Here is a 9,697-nt window from a genome sequence, read left to right on the forward strand (position 1 = left end):
ATCCTACTATTCTGATCAAGATTGGATTATGCAAGGAAGTGTTATGTCAAATCTCCCACGATGACCTGATTACAGACCGGTTCAATAGAGCGAACTTGTACGAAGCACCACGTGTCACTGTTTCAACCTTAGTACCTGAAACTGATATACAAAAAACTACAGGAAGTCATCTTTTCGTAACTTTTTTTCAAAAATTCAATCCGATGCTTAGAAAGAAAGTTATCGCGATTTTCCCAAGCTGACCTGTTTGGAGTGTAATTCAGGGGTTTGCAAAAACCATAAATTCCTTAGATTATATATCCGAAAATATAGCACGAGAGGATCTAAAATTTGGAGTCGAGGTTCAAACCGATCTCTTCTCAAATGGGTTTTTTTTAGCTTCTGAAACTTCGTAGCGAAAGAGTTATAGCAAAAATTCCATGATGGCTTGTTTGGAGCAGCGAAACCCTAGAATCCAAAGCTCTGATACCAAATGTTATGAAACTAGCCCACAAAAAAGATAGAAAAGATAGACCAACGCCTTAGAAATAAGCCTCTTCGAGGGGGCAACCTCCTTTACATTACACAAATGAACAATTCTTAGATGATACAATTGACAAGACCTCCTTTCTATATATATGAGTTTAAGGGGTCATAATATAATCAGAGCCAAAATAACAATAATAATGTAAGGGCACAATAATAACAATAGTGGGCTTCTATGGGGCACAATAATATTAATATGGGGACTACATGGGCATAACAATATAATAAGGGAGTTGTACTCATAACAATAAAGGGTTAGACTAGTACTATAGTGACCTAACAATTACATAGATAACCATAAACATAGAGATGCAGCGGAAATAATACTTCATTTCATTAATGTAAAATACTGAAATATGCTTATAAACAAGAATGGAAATAAACCAGCTAGGGCGATGGTAGCTTATCTCTGAGAAGAGATGTGGCGGCTACATGCCTCTGAACTAGCTTACAATGAGGCTCAAGGGCCTTTTTATTACTGAACAATAAGAGAAAACCCTAAACAACCCAAACCCTAATTTGAGGAGATGTAACACCAAGAGTTTATGGGCCCCGTTGGGTGAGTTGGATAACCAACTTCCCGAGGTCGCGACTTGGTCATATTATCTCCGTTTGATGCGCATGATATCCCGTTGGAAAGATATCTCCGAGGACTACGACGGAAAATGTGATTTTCGACAAAAAATCGTTAGCGGTAGATTTCCAAAAAAACGTCGTTTAGGGCCTCAAAATGGCTCCGAAAGTTTAGGACCCGAAAAAAAACTGCTAAAAATAGTAAAATGTGCTATAATTAAGGAAATTGAAAAACTGAAAGAAGCAATGGTGGGGGTTGAAGTGGAATTGGCGGGTGGCCACCAATATCCACCTGGATTATTCCTCCCCCCTTAGGAAGCAATGGTCCCCATTGCGTTGATTCCTCCATGAGATGAGGGAACTTTTGCTGAACTTGGTCCCTAGTGAGCCACTTGCCCTGGTGAAGGAGTTGGCCTACTTTGACAACTCGATACAGTTGGATATTCTGCTGGCGAGTGTGTTTGATCTGTGTGTCCATGATCCAATTAGTTGCAGCTTGTTCATGCAATCGAGATTTAATTCTGTGGGTGTGAGCTGTTCTGCAATGTCAGACGTGTCTAGTAATGGTGGAAAGTATGGCCGAAGGCGGTCCACATTGAACACTAGGTGCAGTCCAAGGAATGGGGGAATGCTGAGCTCAAATGCATTGTCTCCCACAGCCTTGGTAATGTTGTAAGGACCATATTAGAGTGGTTTGAGTTTCTGATAGGCTCCGGTAAGGCGTTTCTTTTGCAAATGCAACCAGACTTTGTCACCCACCTGAAACTTGTGTGGCACCTGATGTTGATCATATCGCTGCTTTTACTTGGCATTTGATTTCTCCAGAATGTCATGGACCTGCTGGCGAATATGTTGGATGTGCTCAATGAAACTGTTTGCCTTATCTGTTTTGGACTGGACATGAGCCGAATCAGCTTGAGTAGCTACAGATGGCATGGCCACATCAATGGGACATAGTGGCTGGAATCCCAAGCCCACTTGAAAAGGGCTGTGGCCAGTCGAGCTGTGGAGAGCCCAATCGTAGTGGTGTTGAACATAGGGAAGACTGTCGTCCCATGTGCGTGGATGCTTTGAGTTGTACATGCGCAGAATGTGTACGATCATCCTGTTGACAACCTCTGTCTGGCCATCAGTTTGAGGATGGAAGGCTGTGGACTTAGTGAGTTTGGTGTCCAACATCGACCAGAGACTGGACCAAAATGTACTGAGGAACCTGCTATCCTGATCTGAGATGATAGATTGTGGGATCCCAAAGTGTACCCAGACTCGTTCAAAGAAGAGTTTAGCAGTGGTTTCTGCTGTGATATTCTTCTTGCAGGCCACCATAATGGTCATCTTCGAGAACCTGTCGACGACCACAAAAACAGTCATTTCCATGCTTAGTGGAAGGAAGGCCTGACATGTAGTCCATGGAGATGGATTCCCAAGGTCAACTAGGGGTAGGCAGGGGGGTATAGAGGCCTTGCTTCTTGATAGTCGGTTTGGAAATGACGCAGGCAGTGCATGATCTGATGTACTTCCCGACATCCTGTCGAAGATTTGGCCAATAGAAATACTTCAGCAGTACTGCCACCGTTTTCTTAACCCAAAAATGCCCAGCAACCCGACTGTAGTGTGCTACCCAAATCATCTTGGCATGCTCGCTTGAAGGAACACAAAGGTGACCCAGGTGGCATAACAGGGCATCCTGGAGGTGAAAATCTGGAACAACTGACCCTCCAAGATTGTCTGGTATGTGTGGTCGAATTCTGGGTCGCTTTTGTAGAGAAGTGGCCAATCAGAAGTCTCGTGTCCACAAGAGTTGAGCATGTTGGTTAACGCCATGATCGGTGGTCGACTGAGGCAATCTGCAACATTATTGGTGCTGTCCTTCTTATACTTGATATTCAAATTGAGTTGTTGCAGGTATGTGGACCACTTTTGATGGCTTTCATTCTACAATTTCCCTTGGGTCTGTATGAACTATAGGGGTCGGTGGTCTGTGTGGATGACCGTTTTGTTCCCCAAAATGTACTGCTTCCATTGTTGGCAGGCCTGCACAATGGAATACATCTCTTTGTCATAAGTGGGATACTTTCGGACTGTGTTTGAAAGTGTCTCACTGTAATATGCCACTAGATGCCCATGTTGAGTAAGGACTGCCCCAATAACATAGTCAGAGGCATATGTCTCGACCTCAAATGGTTGTTGCAAGTTTGGTAATGCGAGCACTGGTGCCGATCATAGACGATCTTTCAACTCTATGAATGCCTTCTATTGAGATTTAGACCAAAAGAATTTTGCTTTTTCTCCTCCCTTGGTGACTTGACTCAAGGGCCAAGTGATATGAGAAAATCCCAACACGAACCTGCGGTAGAAGTTGGCAAGACCTAGAAAGTTGCGAAGCTTTGTCAGAGTGGTTGGAGATGGCCAATTCTGAATGACTTGGATCTTGGCTGGATCCACATGCACCCCCTGTTCATCAATAATGTATCCCAGATACTGAACCTCGGTCATGCCAAAAGTGCATTCTCCAAATTGGCACATAACCTGTGTTGCTGCAGTGTTTGGAGAACCTGTCAGATGTGGTGGAGGTGCTCTTCCCAACTTTGGCTGAAGATCAGGATGTCATCCAAGTATACCACTACAAATGAGTTGGTGAATGGCTGCAAGATGTCATCCATTAGCCTCATGAAGGTTGCAGGAGCATTCGTCAATTCGAAAGGCATAACCAACCATTGAAAAGGCCCTCCTTGGCTTTGAAGGCAGTCTTCCACACATCGGGGGGTTCGATTGGTACCTGGTGATATCCTGACTTCAAATCGATCTTGCTGAAATATTTTCCCCCTTCAGTTGGTCTAAGAGGTCATCAATCCGTGGGATCAGGTACCTATTACGAACAGTGATCTTATTCAGCGCCCGATAGTCAATACAGAGTCTCCAATTCCCATCCTTCTTCTATACTAACACGATCGGGCTCCCACAGGGTGATGAAATTGGATGGATGTGACCTTTTTGCAGCAACTCCTGAATCTGCCTCTTGATTTCATCGTTCTCCAGAACAGAGCGTCAATAGATTAGTCCATTGGGCAACGGTGCACCTGGGGTTAGATCGATGGAGTGCTTGACCTGACAGTGCAGAGGAACCCCTGAGGGGAAGGTGAAGATGTCCTTGTACTCCTCCACAACCTTGTCCATCTGTAGTTGTCGTGCGGAGGGGCCCTATCTGGAGGTCGTGGCCACCGTCTTCTTCTTTCCTTGAGGGTGTATCATCAGGAAAACAAATTTCCCGGTTTGGAAATGAGCTTACTGAATTGTTTTGCAGTAACCAAAGAGATGACGGTAGGCGGTGCTACCTCTGGTTTCCCGTACAACTTATTTCCCAAAGTAACAATAACAACACGGGGTCTTGATTCATACACAACATGTCGCTTCCACAAGTATGGTTGTCCTAATAATACATCACAAACGTCAAGGGGAGCAACGTCACACAATACCTCATCCAGGAAGGGCTTGATGTTATATGGAAGGCGACACTGTTGGCTCACACGAAGATCTCGTCCTTGGTGAAGCCACCCCCTGGTGTATGGTTGTGGATGTGTTGTGGTCGGTAAGCCCAGCCGCTTCACGACCTCTACCGAAATGAGGTTCTTTTGGCTCCCGCTGTCGACAATGAACTGTAGCAGGGAGCCCTTTACCCACATCTGGGAGTGGAAGAGATGCTCCTCCTCCTCTAGATCTTCAGGTTCCCCCTTCTAGATCTTCATGGTGGCAATGGTGGCGTTGGGCTCCGCATCAATAATCTGCTTCCCTTTGTCATTCCCCTTGTCGGGTTCTGACTCAAAGTCGGAACATGCATATGATTCTAAAACCTTTAGCTCGGCCACGAGTGACTGGTTGGCCTGACACTCACTTGTGTTGTGAGTGGATCTCTTATGGAACTCACACCACTTTCCCATGTCCTTTTTCGGCTTCGCAACACTGTTCTTTGCTTTTAGCTTTTGCGAGTTGTCTTGGGCCGCCCTGCCTTGGCTTTGTCCTTTGTTCTGCGGTTTGGGGGCACCTTTCCCTTGCTTCGGATTCGCAGATCCAAAGTCTCGCTTCTTCTGTTTAAACTTTTGCTCGACCTTGACGGCATATCGGTATGCCGTGTCGAGCGAGGAGATGTTCAGGAATTCTATTTCTTCTTGGATGTACTTGTGCAGGCAATCGCGGTATTTGAGTACTAAATGATGCTTCATATCCTTGATACCCAACTTTGTGTGAAGGGTATGGAAAATATTGGTAAACTTCGGCATGTCTTGGTCCCTTCCCTGTCGCAGCATGGTCCACTTTATGTATTGATCCTCATAGCTTCCGACAGGGTAGTACTGCTCCTTGATGGCATCCTGAAATGAATTCCAAGTGGGTGCGGTTGAAATTAGTGAGCCTGTACTTTCATCCTTGTGTTCGCTGCAGGTTTCCCACCAATCCTTGACGTGGGGGGCTGCTTTGAGAAGAGCGAAAATAATCTTTTCCCAACTGGAAAAATCATGAACAAAAAATTAACCCTCTAGCACGTTTAACCATTTATTGACAGCATCTGCGTCTATCTGACCTTCGAATATGGGGATTTCAAAATTAACTTGTACCTTAAACGGTGTGGCGTTTCCAGAGTAGCTGTTGGAGGCCGATGCATCGCCCCTGGGTAGACGCTGAAGGATTTGGGCAAAGTTTTCCATCATCGCGTTCCTTTGTCGCTCGATGGCTTCTTCGAGTAAGATTTTGATAGGATTTCCTGCCCCTCGTCTTTCTTTTCATCCGCCATGGGAGGCCATCAGAATTTGCGAGGCTGGTCTTGCAAAGGTTTGACCAGTTCAAGCCCTAACTCCTTATATCCTGACCTCGTTGGGGACATGCAAAGAAAAATAGAGAAAAAAAACAGACCGCTTTGATACCACTGATCCAGATTTAAACATGAACGCAACAAATTACAGAGATAACCATAAACATAGAGATACAACGGAAATAATACTTCATTTCATTAATGTAAAATACTGAAATATGCTTACAAACAAGAATGGAAATAAACCAGCTAGGGCGATGGTAGCTTATCTTTGAGAAGAGATGTGGCAGCTACATGCCTCTGAACTGCCTTACAATGAGGCTCAAGGGCCTTTTTATTATTGAACAATAAGAGAAAACCCTAAACAACCAAAACCCTAACCCGAGGAGATGTAACACCAAGAGTTTATGGGCTCCGTTGGGGTGAGTTGGACAACCAACTTCTCAGGGTTGCGACTTGGTCATATTATCTCCGTTTGACGCAAACGATAGCCCGTTGGAAAGATCTCTCCGAGGACTATGCCAGAAAATACGCTTTTAGGCAACAAATCGCTGGCAGTAGATTTCCAAAAAAACGTCGTTTAGGGCCTCAAAACGGCTCCGGAAGTTTAGGACCCGAAAAACTGCTAAAAATAGTAAACTGTGCTACAATTAAGGAAATTGAAAAACTGAAAGAAGCAATGGTGGAGGTCCAAGTGGAATTGGGGGTGGCCACCAATATCCACTTGGATCATTGAGTTAACAAGTGGAAAAACTCTACATGTCAACTATGAGATTTGTTCAATTGTTCTAAGGTGCGATATGACCATAACGACCTAGTTACAATGACCGTTTTCAACATGTGTGCTCTTTGACTACTTGTTAACTCTCTTTTTACATAATTGGTTTCAGTAAATTTTTTACTATGTAAATTTCTCCTCGTATAGGTTACTGCAAAATCCCATTTTCTCATACTATTTCAGTTCTATTCAAAATCTAAGGCATTGATTTTAACGTACATGTCAATTTCTATGACATTGCCTACATGTCAACTGCGGGATTTGTTCAACAGTTCTGAGGTGCGAGATCACCATAACGACCTAGTTTCAATGATCACTTTCGACATGTGTGCTCTTTGACTACTTGTTAACTCTCTTTTTACATAATTGGTTTCAGTAAAAGAGTCAATTTCAATTTCTCTTCAATGTCACCTTCAATTTTTATCACATTGATTTCTTTGGACATCTCAATTTTTAATGAGCTTATTTTAAAGTTCATGTGATTTTCAAACACATTGATTTTAGTGTACATCTCAGTTCTAATTCTATTTCAATTTTGTTCAATTTCTAGCGCATTGATTTCAATGTACGTGTGAAATTTTAACACATTGATTTCATGTACATTGCAATTTTTATTTTTATTTCTACTTCTATTCAATATCAATTTCACTTTCTACTTTTAATTTTATTTCTATCTCCATTTACACTTTATAAATTAAAATAGAAGGATATAATTTTGTAAATTGTAAAATGTTTGATGATATTTTTATAAAAATATTTAGATTTCTAATTAATTTATATGCAAATTGTAAAATGTTTGATGATATTTTTTTTTAAAATATTTAGATTTCTAATTAATTTATATGCAAATTGTAAAAGGTTTGATGATATTTTTATAAAAATATTTAGATTTCTACTTATTTTATATTTTTTTTGCATAAGATTTTGGCGATTTTCAAGGTAAAATAATTTTATATTATAAAATTTGGGTGAATCATATTTAGAAAAAATAGAAATTGACCAATCTTTTTTTCGGAAAAAGTGTTGAAAATTAGCCCACCTGCCAATATTAACCCCTAAAACCCCTCAAATTTTCTATGAAGCCAAGCCATTTATTGGCTTAGTGTATGGCAAATAATTGTTGCCAATGTCTTATCTAACAATTCACTAATAAAACCTAAAACCTAGATTTTGTCAAAACCCTATCACTTTAATATTTCAAAGTATCCTATAAAATTCACTAATAAAACCTAAAACCTTGATTTTGTCAAAACCCTATCACTTCAATATTTCGAAGTATCCTATCATTTCACAAAGAGGCTCTCCAAATTTTAACTCAATCAAAACAAAATAAAATTAAAAATAAAATAGTATTGACCTCTTGTATTCATGTGGAATTAAGCTATTTAAAAAGGAAAATTTAACTAGCCTAGATCTATTTTTAAATGGAAAATTTAACTAGCCTAGATCCATTTTTAATCAAGATTTACCAAATACTTGGAAGAATCAAATTTCTTGACATCCAAATCTCTTTTACCTCTCAAGTCTCTTGATATGCAAACCTTTTTCAAAATAAAACAAGATTTAATCCCTCCAACTTAATAAATCCAAAATTATTTATGATTGCAATATCCTCACAAAACAACTATTAAACTTACCAAACACGAGTTAATAAATCCAAAATTACCATAAATGATTTCTGATTTCTATATCTCACAAAACAACTATTAAACTTACCGAACACAGGTTTAATAAATCCAAAACTACCATGAAACTAAACTGATTTCAATATCGTCGCAAAGCAACTATTAAAGTTAACGAACACACCACAAATATGCGAAGTTTCAAAAGGAACCTTTCACTATTCTGGATAGATTTTCGCCGATATCAGAAACAACTACTCAAATTTCATGGCTGTTAAATAGATGTAATCAACAAAGTTTGTCCACGGAAGGCTATTGATCAGATCCAGATCCAATTGCTTTGTTGAACTGGGTTCGAAATCATTTTGAGAATGGGATTGTCTCCCTCCAAGAGAGTGGAAAACGATCTTAGAAATTCCCCTTCATTTCAGTCAGCCATGACAAGAATGCATGAATTTAACTCAGCACGCCTTCCCAGGCCCCTATCTGTATCAACTCTTACATGCCTCCACTAGCGTCTACACCCTTCTCTCCTCTTCCAACGATGATTTCGCCTCCAAAATTCAGCAGAAATGGCTACCTCAGCCCCCGACCCAGCTCCAAATGGACCGCACCCTAAGGAAGCTAAAGCTGCTCAGCAAAGGGAAATCAACGTCGCTAAATTTAGAGGAATTTCAGGCATTCATCGTAGCTCTGTTTCCAGACATGGCCCTCTCCAATGCTTTCAAAAGCATGGCCTTTTACATCCCGGTGGGATTTGTGGCGATTTTATCATCACATTTGATAGCGCAAAGGCTTCCTCTAATTGGCCCCACGTATCGAACCCGGGGCCCCAAGCTTCCCAGAATCATGGCGGGTTACACGACTGGAACTGCTGCTGCTGTCTATATAAACTTGTAATTCCATTCAGCAGGTCTGTGCTTTTGTTGCAGGGATTTACTTTCTACCTTTTTCAGGGTTTAGTTTGTTTTAAATTCTTCAAGAATTAAGGTACATGCCATATTTGTGTTTTTCTTGGCATCTTGGCATTTGCCAAGTTCGATTCTCATGAGGCCCAATTGTAAACCTAAATGCGAATTATTATCATAAAATTGTACATGTTTCTTTCGAATAAAATTGTACATGGTGAGGTGGCTGAAAGTTTGGATTTAACCTTTTACTAATGAATACCATCTCTGGATATGTTTGTCGTGAATGCTATCTCCAGACATGTTTCTTCTCTTTGTAAGGCAATTGTAATTTGTAAAATTGTAAATTTGGTTGTTTGGACAAGATGCCGCTGAGTAGTCCTGTGTCGAGGGTGGCTTTCGCTATTCTGGGAGTATTACAATGAAATGTAGCAGTTGGATTACAACGCACAAAAATCCCCTTGGCTGAGATGGCCTACTTAAGGGC

At 41.1% G+C, this 9,697-nt stretch overlaps 1 pseudogene; it reads left to right on the forward strand.

Annotated features, from left to right (window-relative positions):
• The first annotated feature begins 8,479 nt into the window (after window positions 1-8,479).
• On the forward strand, window positions 8,480-9,454 carry LOC149146304 (uncharacterized; annotated as a pseudogene).
• Window positions 9,455-9,697: the final 243 nt, after the last annotated feature.

The sequence above is a fragment of the Pinus tabuliformis genome, chromosome X (assembly GCF_031772625.1).
Source record: "Pinus tabuliformis cultivar Carrire ecotype Pingquan chromosome X, CPIR1, whole genome shotgun sequence".
NCBI lineage: Eukaryota > Viridiplantae > Streptophyta > Pinopsida > Pinales > Pinaceae > Pinus > Pinus tabuliformis.